The sequence below is a fragment of the Argopecten irradians genome, chromosome 6 (genome assembly GCF_041381155.1).
Source record: "Argopecten irradians isolate NY chromosome 6, Ai_NY, whole genome shotgun sequence".
NCBI classification, from domain to species: Eukaryota; Metazoa; Mollusca; class Bivalvia; order Pectinida; family Pectinidae; genus Argopecten; species Argopecten irradians.
In genome coordinates, this window is record NC_091139.1 from 32,916,767 (window position 1) to 32,939,788 (window position 23,022).

The 23,022-nt window shown below is 35.2% G+C and overlaps 2 long non-coding RNA genes across 2 annotated transcripts; both read left to right on the plus strand.

Annotated features, from left to right (window-relative positions):
- Nucleotides 1-631: 631 nt before the first annotated feature.
- LOC138326341 (uncharacterized) lies at nt 632-1,939 on the plus strand. The gene is made up of 2 exons (XR_011208891.1): nt 632-889; nt 1,695-1,939. It is a non-coding gene; the product is annotated as an uncharacterized lncRNA (long non-coding RNA).
- A 9,055-nt stretch (nt 1,940-10,994) lies between these two features.
- On the plus strand, nt 10,995-12,315 carry LOC138325671 (uncharacterized). The gene is made up of 2 exons (XR_011208815.1): nt 10,995-11,290; nt 12,071-12,315. It is a non-coding gene; the product is annotated as an uncharacterized lncRNA (long non-coding RNA).
- Nucleotides 12,316-23,022: the final 10,707 nt, after the last annotated feature.

A 23,022-nucleotide genomic window follows, 5' to 3' on the forward strand; every position in this document is an offset into this window, starting at 1 on the left:
CATATTTTCCATCAGAGCATACTGCATACATAGGAGGCCGTCCTTATATGATACAACATAAATATACCGCAGTCTCCCAAAACACGCACCTCGAACACCATACACGCATCACACTGCATACATGGGAGGCCATTCTTACATGATTATAGATGTAAATAGGACGTTAATTAATCAATCAAACAAACAAGCCATGCCAAAGGCGAACTTGTCTGATATATATTGATGATGTAATCATTTTCAGAGACATTTGAAAGACCATCAAAATAAGCTACAAGAAATCAGGCCTTAAGATATCTCTCCTCTCCTCTCCTTCGCAATATGTAAATGTACAGCTCTATGTCATAATTCAGGAATTTATTATGTTAGAATCAGTTATATCATATTCGGAATATCTACATGCATGATTATTGGTGTTTTTTCTTTACAGGTGTATATTATACACAAAATCTTAGTAATCCGCATATAACTTACGATGTATAAATAACTGTACTAATAATGGTGTTAATATATCCAGTATAATTTCTTATAAAATAGAAAAATAAAATCTCCCATCAAAATCGCTCTGTATGCGAAGAAATTAATATTTATTATGGGAATCCTTATGCGTCCTCCCGACCGGCTATCAGTGCAGTTCAATCTTAACGCATGCGCAACATCCACCACTCTCCGTAGTAAACAAAACATGGCTACCGTAGTTTTGAACCAAAAGGTTTCCGCCAAAACAACCAACTGACTCCCCTAAAATGGGAAAGGAAAGGCAATGGAGCAGCGACAATCCCAACAAATGACTCGGTGAACATTACGATGCATGGAGAGTGTTAATACAACTTGTTATAGTAAAGAGAACAGTACCTAGGCCTACTACACGGTACTCCCTGCTCAGCTGATTGTGAGTGAGTCTTCGTATTTTGATCATTATGTAAATAGTCCCTAGCAGTATTTTTTCATGAATGAGTGGTCACATATTGTCACATGTTTCATACCTGTTCCCCAATCGCGTAAAACGTAACCCTGGGGTAAATAGCGGTTCTTTCGTGGGTCCTCTTTAGGGGTAATGAATGCCCTGTATATTTATAAAATGTACCGTTGTAATGCATGTAGTTAGAATGTAACCGCTAGTGCATTATCAAGCTAAGATTTGTTTCAATTAATCTATAATATTATGCTACCGGTCAATTCATACAGTTCTGATGTATATATTTAAAATTTTTAATTGGTAAATTATTGTTCTGTACATGTTCTGGTAGTGTTATACACATACATTGTATGTAGGATTTACATTGTAGGTTAATTGGTAAAATTGTATTGTATATGTTCTGATATACACATAAACATATGTACATGTAGGTTTTAGCTTGCTCTTGAGTTTGTATATTTATTACAACTGTACCTGGTTCATGTGTGTATATGACAAACTTTACAGAGTTGAAATGTATTGCAGTCATGTATCATTTATAATTATTCTGAATTTTTGTTGGAACTATAGATAATGAATTTTGTATCTTTTTTGAAACAATATTTGATTCTATCAAATGCATCAGTGACACATTCACAACTTATAAAATGTTTTCTTTAAAATAAAAAACAACCTGTAGAATGAACCTACATTTATTCATTTATATGTATTTGAAATTGATCATTTCAATTTTTGTTATATTCAACATATATAAAAATTGTTGGTTCTTTTTTTCCAGGCACCATGCATGCATAGTGACATGAATACAGAAAGTTCATCCCTTGGACCTGTATACAAGTGTATGTATATATATACATACAATTAGCATCATATGAAGACTGAAGAATGTTGATTTGAGTGCTCTTGAAAGTAAACTTTACCAATATGGACCTAGAAGATCATGAACAGAACATTTAAACAGTATTAATTTATTAAATGTTCCTTTCAACTGTAATCATTAAATAAAATTATGATGCAATACTTTTTCATTGTTTAAGTTTGTAGAAATATTTGTTCATATTAGTCCTCTAGATCCAGTGATTATAATTCTTGCATCCATATGCCTGCCCATTTGTTTGTCAGGGCTTGTGAGATAGCTTTTCAATTACTTTTAAAATATAAGGATTTTTTTTAAGGATTTTTTTTTACATATAGCAATATAGATACCATTGTCTTAGGATTTCTAAATTCTACTTTACAAGAGAGTAGACTCAACATATAAGTAAAACCATAAAACTAGCAAGTTATCTGAAATGTTACAAATCTTTTTGTCTGAACCAAATTTCACATTTATTGTCTATGTGTAACTTGTACATAGACCATTTATATATTAATACTATAGTAACAGTGATTACAAACACATAGACTAAAATGTAGTATGTAGTACTATGTACATCTGTCTTTGATTTGAGTTCTAAACAAAAAAGTGGTACCTATTGGGAAGTTGTGACTTGGGCGGGGTGGGGGGAGGGGGGGGGGGGGGTGAAATACAGAAGAAATAGCTACACATGGAAAAAAGAAAGATATACAGTACCATATGGATTCAAAGTTGCTCCAAAATCAATGAGACTAAATAACCAAAAAAAAGCCATGTAAACCCCAAATATGCAATGACCAGATCAATGATAAAGCACCCTTCCACTTCCAGTTATATGTAGCTATTTCCTCGATATTTCAACCCCCCACTCAAGTTACAACTTCCCAAACTCATGATTCTTCTGTCTTTTAGCCAACCCCCCCCCCCCCAACCCCCCAACACACACATACCTGATTGTCATGTTATTTCAGGTTCCTATTCAGGTATTATTCCTTAAAACCAAAAAGGGTATACACACTGTGTACTCTCAAAGGAGGGGAACCACTTCATTCAAAAATGGAATTTACAATTTCATCTTAATTTTGAAATTTTCAATTTAATTATTAATTACTGGACTATTAAAACAGTATAGAACCCCTCGGCTACAGACAAAGTACTGTAGTACACATTTCTCTTAATTAATTACTTTTCTTCCAACTCAATAATCTTTTTCTCCAGCGCACAAAAAAGAACAGGAAACAACAGAAAAGGAAAGTAACATACATGTAGGCCTATATGTTTTCTGGAAATATATATGATGTGTTAATTCTCACAGCATAGGCCTACATGAATGTGAAGAATTAAATATTATCAATGTTTGAGAGAATTTCCTAGTTGTAATTCTATAGCAGCTACATGGAATGTACGTTTACATATATACATTGTGCAATACATATACATCATAAAAGTTTCTTTCCTTCCAGCTGGACATTCATGTCATCTCTCTCCAGAACTCAAATATTGTTTACAAAAAAAAAAAAAAAAAAACAGAGACATAGATAATTTAATTAAATCTCTGCAAAAAACTACACGAATAATTGAACACATATATTGTACTTGTAAAATATCTATGTATGAGCTAATTTATTTTCACATCTTTGACAGCTACATGCATGGACGTTGTATGGAACGTTTTCGTGTGGTTTTAAATGGGAAATTATGTTACGATTATTTGTATTTAACCTTCATGATTCGGTTGATGTAAAATACGACGAATGCGATGCTGCAATAATTGCCCCTTGCCGGGGCCCCATCTCTGCATCGGCCGAATATTTGTGTCGATTTCCATGTATAAAGATGCTTTTATCGAAAAATGATTACAAAGCATTGTCATTAATGTAAGAATACTTCATTTGCATCAAATGTATCATCTCAAAACAACAATTTACATACCGCATTAGTGGTTTATCACACGAAACGAAACCGACACGACTGAGAAACACATGTCCATGTTTTACATTTCCACGCAGCCTCGTTTTCAAAGAGTTTGGCGAATTTATATTTAGAACTGTGCTAAATTTACACGGATCTTCCCCAAAATGTCAATGGTCAAAACTGGACACCGTAAGCAGAACTTGACCATCATTATGGTATACAATGACTTTTGGAAGGCCAAAGAACGCATTTAGACTGGTTTCCTTTGCCCGACTATTCACTTTAATTATTAAATGTTTATGAGCTGTTCATGGACACGCTATGTCGTAATGTAAACACTTGGTTGTTTATTTACTTCGTTTATTCATCCTTTCTAGATACAAAGATCCGCTACTAGTGCACGATATTATGGTGAAAACACACACGTGTGGTGCACACAGGACTAACGTGTACATGTATATTACACTGTATCTAAATATAATCATGCCCAATAACAACAAAAAGTAAACAAACTATTGACCTCCAAAGATGGGTAATTTATTATTATCCAGTTGCATTGATATATACATGTAGCTACATGTATATAGGCTATAAACGTGTATAATATATATTCCGACTTGAGTACAATGTAACCGCCTAGTATAATTCGCGGAAAAATAACATCCCGTCCAATTCACAATGTGTACGCACGGTCGTGGTGTATATGTATGACTATATATTGTATAATATTGTACATAGTATATATAACATACCCCTCCCTCATCATAATCTCCTTTCTCTAACTCGGTACTAATGTCCGAGTCCATGTACAATGTACATGTGATAATAAGTCGTCCTATAAACTCCCAATAGTAATGTTACTGTAACCCACTATCCAATAGTATACTGATTCTGCCTAAAATTGTCACAACGTACACGTGTTTCGAGTAAAACTTGTGTAAATCGCTAGCATGGGCTAGGAGGGTCCCACATGCACCCCACCCCCCAAACCTCCGAACCAATATTTTTCTAAACCCTTATGACCCACTGATCACATATCCAAATGTTAACATTGCATAAGTTGGGATGAACTTCCGGTTATGACGTCATCAGAATGGCCGCCATCTCGAATTTCACTAAAAATTGAAAAATAGTTATAACATTAACATTTTTCAACTGAAGTAGACAAATGAGGTATCAAAATGACCACAATAGAACAACAAATACATGTCAGGACCAAATAATCCAATATATCTGGTGATTTGAACGTAGAAAATGAAAAAAAAATTAAGCTCAAAAATGGTAATTTTTCAGCATTTTTTTCATATTTTGTTTGACGCAGCAAAAATGTTTCCCAACAACAAATTATTATTCACAATCAGTTATTTGACCTCTTATCAATCGGTTAAAACAACAACAACAAAAATATATAGAAATGCTAAAGAGAATTGTTATACCATCATTTGGTTTACAAAACATCACCGGATGCGGCATATGATTGTTATTTTTTCCAAACCGCAAACACTACAGTTTCCTGGTGTCTTGGAATTTCCTGAATATAAAATTGGCTATTGACGATTTATATCTTAACAAATTTGAATTTAAAGTTGGCTGAATATCTAAGTGGGACTTCAAAATAATCCATTTTCATGTTCGAAATTTAGTAGACTAGAAGCCACTCAAACTGAATTATTATTACAGCAATTTTTTGTTTGTTTGTTTGATTAATTAACGTCCTATTAACAGCTATGGTCATGTAAGGACGGCCTCCCATGTATGCGGTGTGTTGCTTGTATGTTGTGCAAGGTGCGTGTTTCGGGAGACTGCGGTATATTCATGTTGTGTCTTCTGGTATAGTGGAACTTTTGCCCTTTTTATAGTGCTATATCACTGAAGCATGCCGCCGAGGACACCAAGCAACACACCCCACCCGGTCACATTATACTGACAACGGGCGAACCAGTCGTCCCACTCCCTTTTTGCTGAGCGCTAAGCAGGAGCAGAAACTACCACTTTTACAGACTTTGGTGTGTCTCGGCCAGGGGACAGAACCCAGAGCCTTCCTCACAGGGGCGAACGCTCAACTCAAGGCCAAAAATGAGGCGGTGCCAAGGGAGGCATTATGAAAGATTAAGTCAGTTAGGAAGAAGAGAAAAGATAAGATCTTAAATTTAGTCGCCTTTTACGATCATTCAGGGCCAATTATTACAGCAAAACGCTAACTAATAGCTATAGGGTATCAAATTAAAGTTCCGTAAATACCATGACACTTTTCGAAACATATTGTGTCTTTTAGAATGAGCACATTCATTGTTTATTTCCTGTGTATAACGCAAGGAAGTATAAGATGGTTACTACAGTGCCACATATTTCTTTCACTAGTTCTTAATGCTAATCATTTTTGTTGTGCGTGATTTCTCGCCAGAGTGTCGTCTTCGATCTCGGTGACCTGATGTGACATTACATTACTGGGTTACCATCGTGGTTCTAACTTGTCAACTGTCCATGGTCAGAGTTAAGATCACAAACATCGGCTTCAGGGATGTGGGAGCTCTTCCTGTTTCCAACCTAGTTTCACCTAGATTCACATATCGTATATGATGTTCCAGACTTCCCGGCATGATGGAAAAGACACCAGATCAACATTCTGCGGAGGGTTGGGTTGGTTCTCCTTAATTCGTATAAAGCACAATTCCTCATTCTTGTGAACCTCAGTGACCATAGGTGGCACAGGTAGATTCTTTGAGGTCATAAATGAGGTCTGCAGTGAAGTTTCACTCTTTCCCAAGTCTGAAAAGCACTTTAGAGAACTTTTTACTGGAGAGTCGTCAATGGTCTCTTTGCGCATACACCAGATGTGACACAACCAGCACCTTCAAGGGAGTGGGAAAAGTCAGACCAATGAAAAACAATTAACATTTATGCCCTTATTAATGACCTCGATGATATCACCTGTGCCATTTATGGTTGCACGAGGGTCCACAAGATTGATGAATAGTACTTCATGCGAATTATGGAGTTATGTGCTAAGGAGAACCAATTCCACCATTGGAAGAATGTGCATCTGGTGTAATTTTCATTATGCCAGAGAAGTTTGAAACAGCATATACGTACGATATGTTTGAATCTGAAAGAGATCCCACATCCCTGAACCTGTTGTTCCTGATATGAACTCTGCATGGGTCATAAAAGGCTAGAACAACACTGGTAATGCAGTGTCACATGAGCTCATCGACATCGAAGACGTCGATCTGGCTTTCGACGAATTGGATACCGATATCTCGAGTACTCTGATTCGGACTGCATGTACCAGCTACCAGATATGCCGAGTCTCTGCAGTGGATAGGTCAGTGAGGCGAGAAAGCACGCACAATGATAATGGTTATCAGTGAGAACCAGTGAAAGACATATTAGTGACATTGTAGTAACCATCTGACATTTTGCTTATGCTATGCATAAGAAATAAACAATGAATATGCTCATTTTCAAAGACACAAACACTTTGGGAACTGTTAATGATATTAACGGAAACACAGGCTTAGCTTAGGTTACATTTGTTACGCTATCAGTAGGCGTTGTTTTATTTTTGAGACGCTACTAATGAAAATTTTTTCTGGAAAATCACCATTTTTGAGCTTAAAAGCTTATCTTTTTATTTCTTCCGTACAAATCACTACACATATTGGATTATTTGGTCCTGATATGTATTTGTCGTTCTATTGTGGTCATTTTGATACCACATTTGTCTACTTTAGTTGGAAGATATCAGTGTTATGACTATTCATTTTTTTGTGAAATTCGAGATGGTGGCCATCTTGATGACGACATAACCGGAACGTATACAATGTTAACATTGGTTTTTGTTGTTGTTGTTGTTTAAACTAATTGATAAGTCGTCAAAAACTTATTAGAAATAATAGATTGTTGTTGGGAAAAATTTTTGCTGCGTCAAACAAAATATGAAAAATTTGCTGAAAAATCATAATTTTTGAGCTTTAAATCCGATTTTTTTCATTTCCTGCGTAGAAATCACTACATATATTGAATTTTTTTGTCCTGATATGTATTTGTTGTTCTATTGTGGTCATTTTGATACCTCATTTGTCTACTTCGGTTGAAAAATGTTAATGTTATGACTATTTTTCAATTTTTAGCGAAATTCGAGATGGCGGCCATTTTGATGAGGTCATAACCGGAAGTTCATCCCAACTTATGCAATGTTAACATTTGGATTTGTGATCAGTGGGTCATAAGGGTTCAGAAAAATATTGGTTCGGAGGTTTGGGGGGGGGGTGCATGTGGGACCCTCCTAGCCCATGGCCTATAATCATTCTTTCCCTTCTCCCAAAGTCCCATCGTTTGAAATGCCTATAATATGACACACTGAATAATTTCCGTACTGTTTGGAATGGCCAAACCATCATAAAGCAAGCGCTTCACTTAATCTCAATCCTAGTCATGTAAGCGCTTTACTAGCAAGGCCATTCTGTACATTGTAAATATGTAAACATATGCATCCAAGTCCTATAAACGTACTGTAAGGGTGTTTACACACACACTGGAGATTCTGAAGGACCATTTATACTGTCACATGGTAAAATGTGTTTATTTCAGTTTACAATGTTCAATGTTTGTTTATATGTTTTGTTTTTTTACTATTTCTATAGTTATTATTTTGTTTATTCATTCCATGCCTACGCTCGTTGATGGTCTCGTACGAGTCTCAAACAACATCATTTTTTTCAAATAATTGCAATGTATTGAAAAACTTCAATTTAATTATAAGGACAATATGTCGATATTCTATGTTGTCACTACATCCTGAGGAACTCATGACCTGGATAGATCTATGGTCAATCTTTATTTCTCATTATATATAAATATGAATTTCTCTAAGCTTATCCAGGCTGTGGGTTCTATCCCGGATGTAGTGTCACAACTGAAGTCAGATACATATAAGTTTTATGATCTCCTCCTGTCTTTGAACCTGGTTAATAAAAATCTCAACTTCAAGTTTAAAACAAAAAGTTTACTTCTTCTACAATGTCTAGATTTTCATCCAAACCCAGGACCCAATGTTGGACACAATCAATATATACACAATGATATCTCTATCTGTCATGTAAATGCCTGCTCAATAAGAAACAAACTAGATATTATCGATACTGAATTTGGTGAATTTGATATTGTTTGTGTCAGTGAGTCTCATTTAATCCCCTCAATCAAAGATGATATTTGCATTGAACAATTTCCTCAAGTCTTCAGAAGAGATAGACAGAATAGACAAGGTGGAGGTGTTCTTATATATGTAAAAAAAACAATATTGTAGCAAAAAGAAGACCCGATATAGAATCTAACGATATTGAACTTGTATGGATAGAAGTCAAATTCAACAATAGAGTTGTACTTATTGCTTGCTTGTACAGGCCGCCTAACTCCCTAGTAAATTACTGGGACAAATTAGATGAAGCCATTGAAAAAAGCATACAATTTGAATAAAGATTTATTTATTTTTGGTGATATTAATCATGACATGCTGAAATTAACCCCTAATTCACATCTTATGAGAATTATGATAAAATATGGTTTGCGAAATATTGTTAATGAACCTACTAGGATAACCTCATCTTCAACATGCCTTGACTTAATTTTGACAAATGATACTAGTAAAACTTCTAACGTAATTGTTCATCCTCCATCTTGTAGTGACCACTGTGCTATAAGTGTATCAATCTCATACAAAACTCTTCATAAACAATGTTTTAAAAAAAACTCTATTATATTTCAATTATGCTGATTATGAAAATGCTAACAATTATCTATCATCAATTGATTGGGATGAAGAATTAGGTAGAACTAATAACATTGAACTTCTAAATGAAACCTTTTCTGACAAAATTTTGAATTGTATTGAGAGATTTGTTCCTCATAAAACTGTAATTATAAGACCCAATGACAAGATATGGATGAACAATGAAATCAGATTGAAAATGAGACAGAGAAATAGACAGCATTCTAAGGCTAAACAATTAAATACCCCATCTTCTTGGAGAAAATATAGACAGCTAAGAAATACTGTTATCACCATGATTAGAAATGCTAAACATGATTATTTATTGAAATTACAAAATTTTCTTATTGATAAAACTGTTCCTCCTGGTAAATGGTGGAGAATAGCTAAATCCGTCATTAATAATAAAAAGAAAAATGATACAGATTATCCCTTGGAAATCAATGGTGAATTAAAAATACACCCTATAGACAAGTGCGAGTCTTTTAACTCTTTCTTCACTTCTATCTCTACTACTGATAAAACTGCAGATGATGTTCCAACTGATATTCCTCCTTTCCCACATCAGTTTTCTAATATAACTACATGTATAACTGAGCAAATGTATGTGACCAGCTCCACAGTATCAATGTCAAAAAACCGCCAGGCCCTGACTCAATTCACCCTAGGTTTATCAAAGGTGTATCTGAATCCCTTATCAAACCTGTACATATTGTTTTTAATAAATCTATTGAACTTGGTTATATACCCCAAATTTGAAAAAATGCTAATGTAACAGCTAAATACAAGGGCAAGGGGGTGAGAAGTGATCCATCCAACTATAGACCCATATCAGTTACATCAATATTTAGTAAGATGTTAGAGAAAATTGTTCTTAAATATCTTTTTAACTATCTATCCATGAATGGAATAATTTCCAAAATTCAATCTGGCTTTCTCCCTAAAGACTCAACTGTTAACCAACTTATATCAATATATGATACAATTATGAAACAGCTTGATAGAAGAAAAGAAGCAAGATTAGTGTTTTGTGATATCAGTAAAGCATTTGACAGGGTTTGGCATGACGGACTTATATATAAATTGAAAAAATATCGTATAAATGATAATATTTTAAAAAGGCTTTCTAATGATTCGATTGATAGGCAACAAAGAGTAATTATTGATGAATATAAATCAATGTGGAAAACTGTAACAGCCGGAGTACCTCAAGGCTCAGTACTTGGACCATATTTATTTCTCATATATATATATAAATGATTTGGAAAATGAAATTTATTCAAATGTCAAATTTTTCGCAGATGATACTTCCTTTTTTGTACTTATAGATAATGATCAGGGCGCTGCAGCTGAAATACTTAAAGCGAATAGTCGGGCAAGTGACTGTAAAATCGGTAAAAATGGTATTAATATATCCGGTATAATTTCTTATGAATTAGAAAAATAAAACTTTCCGTCAAAATCGCTGTACATGCGAAGAAAATAATAATATCTATGGGAATCCTAAAAGTCCTCCCGACCGGCTATGAGTACAGGTCAATCTTAACGCATGCGCAACATCCACCACTCTCCGTAGTAAACAAAACATGGCTACCGTAGTTTTGAACCAAAAGGTTTCCGCCAAAACAACCAACTGACTCACCTAAAATGCGAAAGGAAAGGCAATGGAGCAGCGACAATCCCAACAACTGACTCGGTAAACATTACGACGCATGGAGAGTGTTAATACAACTTGTTATAGTGAAGAGAACAGTTCAAACGAGCACGCGGCTCCGGACCGCTACTGTACGTACCTAGGCCTACTACCCGGTACTCCCTGCTCAGCTGATAGTGAGTGAGTCTTCGTATTTTGATCATTATGTAAATAGTCCCTAGCAGTATTTTTTCATAAATGAGTGGTCACATATGGTCACATGTTTCATACCTGTTCCCCAATCGCGTAAAACGTAACCCTGGGGTAAATAGCGGTTAGAATGTAACCGCTAGTGCATTATCAAGCTAAGATTTGTTTCAATTAATCTATAATATTATGCTACCGGTCAATTCATACAGTTCTGATGTATATATTTATAGATTTTTAATTTGTAAATTTTTGTTCTCTACATGTTCTGGTAGTGTTATACACATACATTGTATATAGGATTTACATTGTAGGTTAATTGGTAAAATTGTATTGTATATGTTCTGATATACACATATACATATGTACATGTAGGTTTTAGCTTGTTCTTTAGATATATTTGGAGGACACATACAGTATTATTTCTGGTCATAATAATAAATAGTGTTTGTATATTTATTACAACTGTACCTGGTTCATGTGTATATGACAAACTTTACAGAGTTGAAATGTACTGCAGCCATGTATCATTTATAATTATTCTGAATTTTTTGTTGGAACTATAGATAATGAATTTTGTATCTTTTTTGAAACAATATTTGATTCTATCAAATGCATCAGTGACACTTTCACAACTTATAAAATGTTTTCTCTAAAATAAAAAAAAACCTGTAGAATGAACCTACATTTATTCATTTATATATATTTGAAATTGATCATTTCAATTTTTGTCATATTCAACAGATATAAAAAATTGTTGGTTCTTTTTTTCAGGCACCATGCATGCATAGTGACATGAATACAGAAAGTTCATCCCTTGGACCTGTATACAAGTGTATGTATACATATACATACAATTAGCATCATATGAAGACTGAAGAATGTTGATATGAGTGCTCTTGAAAGTAAACTTTTCCAATATGGACCTAGAAGATCATGAACAGAACATTTAAACAGTATTAATTTATTAAATGTTCCTTTCAACTGTAATCATTAAATAAAATTATGATGCAATACTTTTTCATTGTTTATCTTTGTAGAAATATTTGTTTATATTAGTCCTCTAGATCCAGTGATTATAATTCTTGCATCCATATGCCGGCCCATTTGTTTGTCAGGGCTTGTGAGATAGCTTTTCAATTACTTTTAAAATATAAGGATTTTTTTTTTTACATATAGCAATATAGATACCATTGTCTTAGCATTTCTAAATTCTACTTTACAAGAGAGTAGACTCAACATATAAATAAAACCATAAAACTAGCAAGTTATCTGAAATGTTAAAAATCTTTTTGTCTGAACCAAATTTCACATTTATTTTATGTGTAACTTGTACATAGACCATTTATGTATTAATACTGTAGTAACAGTGATTACAAACACATAGACTAAAATGTAGTATGTAGTACTATGTACATCTGTCTTTGATTTGAGTTCTAAACAAAAAAGTGGTACCTATTGGGAAGTTGTGACTTGGGCGGAGGGTGAAATACAGAAGAAATAGCTACACATGGAAAAAAGAAAGATATACAGTACCATATGGATTCAAAGTTGCTCCAAAATCAATGAGACTAAATAACCAAAAAAAGCCATGTAAACCCCAAATATGCAATGACCAGATCAATGATAAATCACCCTTCCACTTCCAGTTATCTGTAGCTATTTCTTCTATATTTCAACCCCCCACTCAAGTTACAACTTCCCAACCTCATGATTCTTCTGTCTTTTAGCCCCCACCCCACCCCCACCCCCCAACACACACATACCTGATTGATTGTCATGTTATTTCAGGTATTATTCCTAAAAACCAAAAAGGGTATACACACTGTGTACTCTCAAAGGAGGGGAACCACTTCATTCAAAAATGGAATTTACAATTTCATCTTAATTTTGAAATTTTCAATTTAATTATTAATTACTGGACTATTAAAACAGTATAGAACCCCTCGGCTACAGACAAAGTACTGTGGTACACATTTCTCTTAATTAATTACTTTTCTTCAACTCAATCATCTTTTTCTCCAGAGCACAAAAAAGAACAGGAAACAACAGAAAAGGAAAGTAACATACATGTAGGCCTATATGTTTTCTGGAAATATATATGATGTGTTAATTCTCACAGCATAGGCCTACATGAATGTGAAGAATTAAATATTATCAATGTTTGAGAGAATTTCCTAGTTGTAATTCTATAGCAGCTACATGGAATGTACGTTTACATATATACATTGTACGATACATATACATCATAAAAGTTTCTTTCCTTCCAGCTGGACATTCATGTCATCTCTCTCCAGAACTCAAATATTGTTTACAAAAAAAAAAAGAACAGAGACATAGATAATTGAATTAAATCTCTGCAAAAAACTACACGAATAATTGAACACATATATTGTACTTGAAAAATATCTATGTATGAGCTAATTTATTTTCACATCTTTGACAGCTACATGCATGGACGTTCTATGGAACGTTTTTCAGAAATTCTGATCTCTATAAAGACCATCTTTCTAATAGTCTATCATGTATTTGTGGATACTTTACTGAAGATGTTGATCACTTCTTTCTCTTCTGTCCTAGATATGCAGTCCAACGTCAGAGCTTGTTAACTTCTCTGTCTCATTTACAACTTGACATCCAATTAAACCTTCACCTGAATCTAGACCTAAATCTTATTCAACATTTACATATGAATGTTGACATTCTAACAAAGGGAAGTAATCACCTTAGTCATGAGATAAATTCAAACCTGTGTGCCTGTGTCCAAACCTTTATTGAATCATCTGGCAGACTTTGAGCCCACCATCATTATTATATTTACATAATAACATTCATACCTCTCTTATTTGTAAAACATCAAGTACATGTATAGAAACATAAATATTCGCACAATTTATATACACTGGTATATATACATGTGTGTACATGTATATGATATGAAGACTCCTTCAGTGCTTTAATTTTCACACTATACAAGTAAGTGAATAGTCATTACATAATTTCAAGTCACTATAATATTTTTATTTTTTTAATGTGTAAACTTTGATCTATTCATATACAAGTATATATTAAAATTTAGCAAAATAATTCATATTGTACTATCCAATATTATATGAATATTAACATGTTCATGACTTCTTATACAAACATAATCTAACTGTTTCATGAAATATGATGAATGAATAGTATTGGAGGATTTGGATATATATATTCAACTATTTTGTCTGCCGGTATGCCATTTGATTCTCAAATTTGTATTTAACTATTGATATTACATTTTATTATAATGAATTACCTAGAATTACCTAGATATAATATTACAAGTTTTATTCTTTGCCTGTACCAAGTTCTTTGACAGGAGTAGATCATAGGTAAACCCTTAGAACACTCATATTTTTATGTTACATTATGTATAAACTCATTTTCTCAAATGTTATAATTAATTTATATGCATGTGTTTTAATATACTCCCTCATTATGGCTCTTTCTCTGGACATTCCTGACTAGGACCAGTACTCAGTGGTAACACTATAGACTTTACAGTACTGCCCGGTCACTAGGAATGGCTTGTGTGGGAGTGATATTGAGGGATCCAAATTCAAACTAAATTCAAATCAATATCATTTGATTTAAATCAAGGAACTGTATATATTGAACTGATATGAATCCATTATAAATTTCAATTTATCATTATCTGGCTATACAGTATCCAAATTTTAACTATAAACAAAAACATTGGTATGCATATATACATATATATATATATATATACTTACATGCTTTTTATACCTGCTCATTATTGGAGTGTTATCATAGTATTACTTACAAGTGTATCCTAAATATATATTTAATTTCAATATTGTCTGTAAAATTACATATATATATGATTTTGAGATGTACATGTATGTATCCACAGGGAGAGGGCTTATATAGGCATAGCCTGCTGCCTAATCCCTAACGATTTAATAAAAATATTTTGAAATGAAAAAATAAGATATCTCTCAATAAATGTAAACTATTTCAGAAAAAAATATCGAAGTCCTACTGTAGCTGAGGAGAGTATCCCTAGACCCTGGAAATAGTGAAGCAGTGAAGTCATGATCAACACCTACAACACTTAAGGAGTTTTGTTGGTTTAGCATCGTATTGTAGAAAACTTATTAAAGGATTCGCGGCCATAGCTAGACATCTACACAAACTGACAGAGAAAGCCAGTATAATCAAATGAGTGCTAAGAAGCATTTCAGGCTTTGAAAACAAGGTTAATAACTTCTCCCATTTTATCATAGCCTGATCCAAAGAAAACATTTATATTGGATACAGATGGCAGTGGATTTTGGATTGGAGTGTACTATCACAACTACATGAGGACGGCGAACATCCTGTATGTTATTACAGTAGGAACTTTACTAAGTGTGAAAGGCAATATTGCGTAACACGCAGAGAATTGGTAACTGTTGTAGAGTCAGTAATACACTTTCACCATTATTTGTAAGGTACTAATGTACTGATTAGAACCTGTCATGGTGCTCTTAACTAGTTTCGTCATTTAAAATCCGGAGGGGTAGTTAGCTAGATGGATAGAGGTTCTCGACACATGAGGCCAGTATTAATAAATGTTTTGTTTGCCTAAACCCGATCCAGGATTTATGTCTGAGAAGTAGGTGAGGAAAATATTTTATCTTATTGCATAAACGTAAAATTTGTGTTTGCTTCAATAATATGTTATCATTATATTCTAATGAGTTGCATGTTTGATGCAATTACATTTCTGTAAGTTTCAAACGTGATATCATATAAATTGCATATTACATTTTATGTTCCTCTTTTTATAACTTTTAACAGGTATTGTATCAAGGCACATGCACAAAGGAAGAAATACTCAAGATCTGACATTCAGAAATAACAAAAATTTATGAAACAGAAAATTAAAAAATAAAAACATATCTCAATATTGTTAAAAACTTTGTTGTTTTAAAGACACAGCATCTAGCGTGGGAACACGCTGTTTCTTTCTCTTCCAGTTGTTTAACTTATTTAAATTTTCCTTAAACCTCGGAAGAAGAAGGCAATTAAATACTAACATAATCCATACTGGTCTTATGGTCGTCATGTATCGTCCGCCGTGCGTTAACTTTTCACATTTTGAGCTTCTTCTCAAGATCTACCTGTGCGATTTAGCTAAAACTTACATGAAATGATCCTGACATGGTCCCGACAAAGTGTTTTCATTTTTCGGGTCGATCCGAAATCCAAGATGGCCGCCACAGCCGCCATCTTGAAAACACATTTTGAACTTCTTCTCAAGTTCTACCAGTGCGATTTAGCTGAAACTTACATGAAATGATCCTGTAAGGTCCCGACAAAATGTTGTTATTTTTCGGGTCAATCCAAAATCCAATATGGCCGCCATTTTGAGAAACAGATTTTGAACTTCTCAAGTTCTACCGGCGCGATTTGGCTGAAACTTGCATGAAATGATCCTAACATGATCCCGACTAAGTGTTGTTATTTTTCGGATCGATCTGAAATCCAAGATGGCCGCCACAGCCACCATCTTAAAAACACAATTTGAAGGCTCTGGGTTCTGTCCCCTGGCCGAGACAAACCAAAGTCTATAAAAGTGGTAGTTTCTGCTCCTGCTTAGCGCTCAGCATACAGGGAGTTGGACGACTGGTTCGTCCGTTGTCATTATAATGTGACCGGGTGGGGCGTGTTGCTTGGTGTCATCGGCGGCATGCCTCAGTGATATAGCACTATAAAAAGGGCAACAGTTCCACTATACAAGAAGACACTACATGAATATACTGCAGTCTCCCAAAACACGCACCTCTCACAACATACACGCAACATACCGCATACATGGGAGGCCGTCCTTACATGACCATAACTGTTAATAGGACGTTAATTTATTAAACAAACAAATCAAAATTGAACTTCTTCCCAAGTTCTACCGGTGCGATTTGGCTGAAACTTGCATTAAATGATCCTGACATGGTCCCGACAAAGTATTGTTACATCTCTGGTTGATCCCAAATCGATGATGGCTAACATGAAACTATATCTCATTAATTTCCTATATGTTAAGCCTCTTGGGACTCTTGTTTGAAATAAAATTGAAAGAAATTGAAAATGATCCTGACATGGTCCTGATAAAGTGACACCATATATAATTATTATCAATATTGCCAAGGTAGTCTGATGACCGTTAAGGCCATTTGGGCCTCTTGTTTCTTTATATACACTGTACATGTGAGTATATATCCTGTATGTATTTTTATAATTAAGATGACTTAATTTCATAATATCTCTGTTTTATTACCAAGTGAATCTTAAAAATAGAAGAATTTCAATGTTTCACATCATTGTATCAAAGTCTGAGTTGTATTTTGGACATCAATTACGAACATTTGGTTTTAGTTTGAAAAATTGTCCTGTATACAGCCTTTTGGACTACAGTACATTTTGTATCTTATTTTTCATCAATTGATGTTAGAATACTAACCTTTTAAAACATTTTACGCTGTGGGATCTGTCTGTGAATTTGTGTTTGGATCCATCAAGGTACCACAGAATAATTATGATTTGCTTGTTTGTTTGATTAATTAACGTCCTATTAACAGCTATGGTCATGTAAGGACGGCCTCCCATGTATGTGGTGTGCTGCGTGTATGTTGTGCTGGGTGCGTGTTTTGGGAGACTGCGTTATATTCATGTTGTGTCTTCTTGTATAGTGGAACTGTTGCCCTTTTTATAGTGCTATATCACTGAGACATGTCGCCGAAGACACCAAGCAACACACCCCACCCGGTCACATTATACTGACAACGGGCGAACCAGTCGTCCCGCTCCCTGTATGCTGAGCGCTAAGCAGGAGCAGAAACTACCATTTTATAGACTTTGGTGTGTCTCGGCCAGGGGACAGAACCCAGAGCCTTCCTCACAGGGGCGAACACTCAACTCAAGGCCAAAAGTGAGGTGGTGCCAAGGGAGGCATTAGGAAAGATAAAGTCAGCTAGGAAGAAGAGACAAGATAAGATCCTAAATTTAGTCGCCTCTTACGATCATGCAATAGGGGCAGCAGGTACAATTCTAACGCCCTACCTGCAGGGCCGAGAATTATGATTTGGCCAACATACTTGGATACAACTTCATTGGGAAATCCCTTTGGAAAATCTACTTTTTTCTTGACACATCATTATAGAGTCTATCCTTTTCTGTAAACAATTAAAAGTTAATATCATTATTTTATGGAACTGATAGCATGTGTAAAAAATGATATTTACTGCTTCTGACATGTCTACTACAAATTAACAATCAAGATTAGCTTAGATTACATCCTTCAAGAATAAATAATTGATTATCAAATCAGTTTAATTCAAAATCAATTCTGTCGTATTTCTTATAGTCAAAAAGACATCTGTGTTCTCAACTGTAAATTTAGGCCCATTCTCACGAAGTTTTGGAGATTTTCTCTCTTTTGCCAATTTCATCATTTCTGAAAATGCATCGTTTGGACAGGACTCACTCTTCCCTTTTCTTGTTCTTTGTTTTGATCCAGGAGAACCGTTATGTTTACAAATTTCAAAGATTTTGAAATTTTGAAAACATCGCCGAAATTGGCTGTGAAGCTAGCGCTTTCCGTGTCACGTTCTTTAAGTTCTACAATGACTTGCCTTCTGTCAAGCCCTTCATTCAATTCATCAGAAATGTCTGCTTTGCCAAATAACCCTGATAACGTGTCGTCCAATGTTTCTTGCTTGACACTCTGAATAACCTATTTTTGATTGTGTTCTTGCAGTAGTAGCCCTGTTTTAAATTAACAGTAAAACACAACACCGAATCCGTAACGATGTCACATAAACGTGTCAGATCACGACTACATACTAACCTGAATCAATGTAATAATTTGAGTCGAGGATATTTCATAGGGTCGGTCGGGTTTAGGCAAACAAACATTTTAATTTAGGCCTGATTATATCATACAACATTGTGCTGGAAAATAACATGGTAACGTATATGCTGTGATAGGAGGGAGAATAATGAAGTAGTAGCTGGTTATCACCCAGAGTGTGAACATTCTCATCAGATCAAATAGATGGCAAGGAAAGGAAAGAAAACAATGTTTAAGGTACCTGAACCACTTGTAGAGCTAAATGATTCGTTTGTTTGATTTATTAACGTCCTATTAACAGCTATGGTCATGTAAGGATGGCCTCCCATGTATGCAGTGTGTTGCGTGCATGTTGTGCGAGGTGCGTGTTTTGGGAGACTGCGGTATATTCGTGTAGTGTCTCCAGTATAGTGGAACTGTTGCCCATTTTATAGTGCTATATCACTGAACCATGCCGCCGAAGACACAAAGCAACACACCCCATCCGGTCACATTATACTGACGACGGGCGAACCAGTTGTCTCACTCCCTGTATGCTGAGCTCTAAGCAGGAGCAGAAACTAACACTTTTTTATATATTTAGTGTGTCTCAGCCAGGAGACAGATCCCAGAGCCTTCCACACAGGGGCGCACACTCAAATCAAGGCCAAGAGTGAGGCGGTGCCAAGGGAGGCATTAGGAAAGATAAAGTCAGTTAGGAAGAAGAGAGAAGAAAAGATCCTAAATTTAGTTGCCTTTTACGATCATGCAATAGGGGCAGTAGGTACAATGCTAATGACCTAGTTGCAGGGCCAGCGAAACAGGAGCAGAAACTACCACTTTTGTAGACTTTGGGTGTGTCTCGGCCAGGGGACAGATCTCACAGCCTGAAACTGTTTCAAACTGGATAGAAGAAAGATCCATTGAAGATATTAAGGAAGAAGAAGCTTAAGATCAAACTTTGAAACATAATTAAATATGGAAGATGGAAGGACAGAGTCCTGCCTGGAGATATATTTCTCATCTTTCTGTAGAAGTTAAAGTATACTGGTCTCAGTGGGATCGTATAAGTCTCCGTAATAATATATACTATATCGAAAATGGATGGATGAAGGTACCAATGAGGAGAGATGGCTGTTAATAGAACCAAAATTACCAAAACGTTGGCAAAAAGATATATTGCAACTAGCTAATTGCAACAGTTACATATAGTGAGGCAATTTTGGAATAGCACGGACCATGACACGTATTCCTAGTAATTTTACTGGAGTGGATACTACACTCATACACCTAGGTAGATCTTTAGATGTTCTGACTGTCAGTCTCGGGAGAGAAAAAACATCCGGTCAAATAGAGGAGAAATGAAACAATATTAAGTAGGGGCACCTATGGAAAGGATAGCGTTATATATTATAGTTAATCTCCCAGTGTGATGTCTGCGGTAAAAGATTTGATGTTATTACATAATTGGTTTACACTTATCTATATATGAGGAAATACAATATTTTCAACTATTTCCCGACCGTTCAATAAAACATTGTTATATTGCACGGTTCGAAGTTATATTGCACGCTGCCATGGAAACGTTATATTGCACGGTTCGAAATGTTATATTGCACGGCTTTAGGAACACCTCGCCGTTGTTATTTAATTTTGTAGAAAACGACGAAGGCTTCCGAGAAATCGCGCGTAATAATATGACGTAATAATGACGTCACAGAAGATTTACGTTCAATTTCGCACCAGACGTCATCGTCACCGCTGTTTGTAGCAAAATGGCGACGGCAGACGACCGATTTCATCGAGTTGACGAAAACGAAATTGCTGAACTTTTAGATGCTGCTGATAGTAGGAACACCAAAAAGGCAATCAGATATGCTGAGCGGATTTTTGATTCATTCTTACATGCGTACGGAACTGATTTAAATGAACTGAATACAAAATCTGTAGCAGAAATCAAAGAGATGCTGAGAAGATTCTATGCTTCGTCAAGAAATCAAAAAGGTGAACTGTACAGTAAAAGATCGATGATCTCTATAAGGTATGGACTCCAGAAATCTTTTGAAAAGTCAAAAAATGTTGATATTATTAATGGCCAATAACGTCTTTATTGCTATATTGAAAAAGCTGAAAAATGAAGGCAAAGGAAGTACGGAACACAAGGAGCAATTAAGTACTGAGGATTTGACGAAACTTTACTGTTACTTACATGAACATATCCATACCCCTGCTGGACTCCAGAACAAGGTGTTCATTGATTTTATGTTGTATTTTTGTAACAGAGGAAGGGAAAATTTGCGCACATTAAAAACAAAGCGACTTCAAAATCTGCGGTGAAGGTACTGGAAATCCTAAATATATTCAGATGAAGGACATGAAAACAAAAAATCACCGTGGAGATAGTTGTGATAATGATGTAAGCCAAGGAGGACGAATGTACGGCATCCCGGACAGTCCAAACTGTCCTCTGAACTCCTTCATGTCATATCTGTCGCACCTAAATCCCAAATGGCAATTTTGTTGGCAGAGGCCAAAAACTATAGCAGCTGGAGACATTTGGTTTGAAAATGCGCCGATTGGAGTAAACACAATTGGAAACAAAATGAAAATTGCTCAGGCCGGCCCTTTCCAATACGTACACGAACCATTGCCTTCGTGCCACAGCAGTAACACTTTTAGACGGGAAAGGATTTGAAGCCCGTCACATAATGGCAGTGTCTGGCCACAAGTCAGAAAATAGTATTCGCAATTATGCAAGGACGGACGAGGGCCACAAAAGAAAGATGGCGGAAGCGGAAGCTATTGGAAATGCAGTTACAGCCACAGGTAAGCACACACTAGAATCGTTTTACATTTATCTTCAAAATAGTGTTCCTGGGGTTAGCATCAAGTTACTTACTTTAATACAATATCTGTATTTGTCTTGATGATTAAACATAGATCTGTTGGGGTTGAAAATCAATATTATATATCAATAGCCTACTTATTTATGAAATATATGTATTATGTGACAAATTGATGATATGTAAATTTCAGGGCCAAGTAAACGACAGAAAGGAGTGACTGACAATGCAAGTGATTTGGTGCAATTATTAGAACCAGATCCATCTAATGGCTCTGGAAACATGACAAGTATGATTAGGAAAATTGTTAAAAATTGTAATTTTCAGAAAGTTTGTTATTCAACTGGTTACTGTATTGATAGCAACATCAATCAACAAAGTTATAGCCATCTGATATATTATAATGCCAAAGGTGCTTAGTATTATATTATTTTTCTTTCAGAGTTCAGCTCTGCTGATGGTTTGTCCGACATGGATCTTATGGCCCTGACTGACAGCCAAGAAGCGATGCTGCTGAATGATATCACGAACTCGATGCAGTCCAGCCGTGATGGTACCGTTCCTGTACATCCCCAAAAACCAGCTACAGTATTTAATATTCCGAAACATAAAAGTCATCAAGTTGTTATGAACTTTTCTGGTGTGGACTCAGTTCACATCCACTACCATTAACAGAATGATGTAAACGCGTATACTCCTCTTGTTTTGAATTTATTTATTATTGAGTGATATTTATACTCATTAAATGTTCTGCTGGAACTTGTTTTCCTCGTTTTTCTCAACTGATTATGTAATAAAACAAGTATTTCATGGGCTACTCCTCTCTAAGTCATAATATTTACCCCTCGGTGGTGGTAATCAACAATTCGGCCTCGTGCAATATAACATTTGTTGATTACCACCGCCTCGGGTTAAATATTATGAACTAGAGTACAGTAGCCCATGAAATATTTGTATAATAGAGAACGATATCATCGCCATCGAAAGAATGTCCCAGAGAAGGCTTTAAC